General features: G+C 40.6%; 1 long non-coding RNA gene across 1 annotated transcript; it reads left to right on the top strand.

Moving 5' to 3' along the window:
• Positions 1–1,193: 1,193 nt before the first annotated feature.
• LOC116379976 (uncharacterized) lies at positions 1,194–1,708 on the top strand. Its single transcript, XR_004212494.1, has 3 exons — positions 1,194–1,230; positions 1,327–1,447; positions 1,670–1,708. It is a non-coding gene; the product is annotated as an uncharacterized LOC116379976 (long non-coding RNA).

The raw sequence follows: 1,708 nt of genomic DNA on the forward strand, positions 1-1,708 counted from the left end.
AATCATTTTAGTAAAAACCTGTATGAATAATCTAATATTGGCTCCAACACATGTTATCTCGGCACCACTGGGCCAAACAACCTGTTCCTGCAGGAACATAAATTAAAAAGAACACACACACACACAATTTCTTTCTGACTCCCCTGAACCTTTTTCCAGTTTCTCTTTCATATTTGTGATTTCAAATGTCATTGCACATAATAATGTTTGTATTGACTATTTTTTGTATTTGCTGTGGTTTGCTGTCTAGTTGTGTTTCCTGTATCTGCACCAGCTGATGCTGGCATTTCCCAGTAAAGTGAACTGTCACTATTTATGAGAAAGCTAAACTGAATTGAGTGTCAGGTTCATATGAAGGAATAACCATTCATTTGTAATATACTGTATTCTACAGCGTTGTAATAGTTTCTATTATGAATTTTTGACCAGTTTTGTACTGGTTTGTCATTGAGTTGTGTTTTGTTGCTCACAGTATCTACCTGCACTACAGGGTGTTGATTACTCACCAGGACAAATCGCCGGTCTCACATCACCCCCGTACTCCGATCTCTCCACTGGCTCCCTGTAGCATTTAGGATACACTTCAAAATTCTCACCCTCACTTACAGAGCACTACACGGTCAGACTCCTACATATGTGACTGACCTACTTCACCCATATTCACCCGCCCACACTCTCAGGTCAAACGTTTTAGGTCTTCTGTCTGTCCCGCGCACACGATCTAAGACCCGTGGTGACTGAGCCTTTGAGGCAGTAGATCCGAGGCTATGGAATGCTCTGCCTGCACCTCTACGCCTCGCAGATTCAGTCAACACTTTTAGAGACAAGCTCAAAATGTACCTTTCTAAACTGGCGTTTGGGTAAAACCCGTGTCCTAGACCTGCTTTTAAACTATGTTTTAATTTTTAATTTGTTCTGTGTGTATGTAAATTATTGGCCCTATGGTCACATTGTGTTTTTTATGCTTTTAAATTTCTGCTCTGTGAAAGCACTTTGTGACTTTTGTCTGTGAGAAGCGCTCTATAAATACATTTTACTTTACTTACTTTACTTTTATTTTGATATATTCCTGTGGTGATTCTTTGCCAATACTATTTCTGTAAAAGTGAAACTTAACTCGCAGTGGGCAAGGTGACACAAGGAGTATATAAAGCATGTAGGGGTGTGTCGCCTCATCATGTTTTTGAATTCATCACCTGTACTGCAGCTCATCATCCATTAACATCACAGGTAAGATCAAAACTACGACTCACTGGGAAATGGTTTATCATGTAGACTTGTTTTCAACTCTTCCTTGAGCCTTTCTGCTCTATAATGTACTTTTAGAACAGCGATGGCAGCAGCAGCCTTGTCAAGCAGCAGAGGAGTGGCTGGTGGCCTGTACATCCTCTTCACTCTGCTGTGTCTGGTTTGCCTCGCAAGTTCATGGATACACGACGAGAAACTGGTAAATAAATTGCTGCTTAACCTCCCATTGCTGTCGAAAACAATTCCGCATTCATTTGCAAGTCCACAGTAATTTTGATTCACCACAAGCAAACTTCCTGTTGAAATGTTCTTAATTTTCCCATCTGCAGTCGTATGCGCAGATATGCTAGAGCTGCTGTCATGCTTCGGCTGTTATGTCCACAAATGTAACTGCATGTTGATTCTCACGCTGTGTTTGCAGAAAGATCTCAAAGAAGACAATCAGAAAATACAACAAAAC

The sequence above is a fragment of the Anarrhichthys ocellatus genome, unplaced genomic scaffold (genome assembly GCF_004355925.1).
Source record: "Anarrhichthys ocellatus isolate YVR2014 unplaced genomic scaffold, GSC_Weel_1.0 scaffold5677, whole genome shotgun sequence".
Lineage (NCBI taxonomy): Eukaryota > Metazoa > Chordata > Actinopteri > Perciformes > Anarhichadidae > Anarrhichthys > Anarrhichthys ocellatus.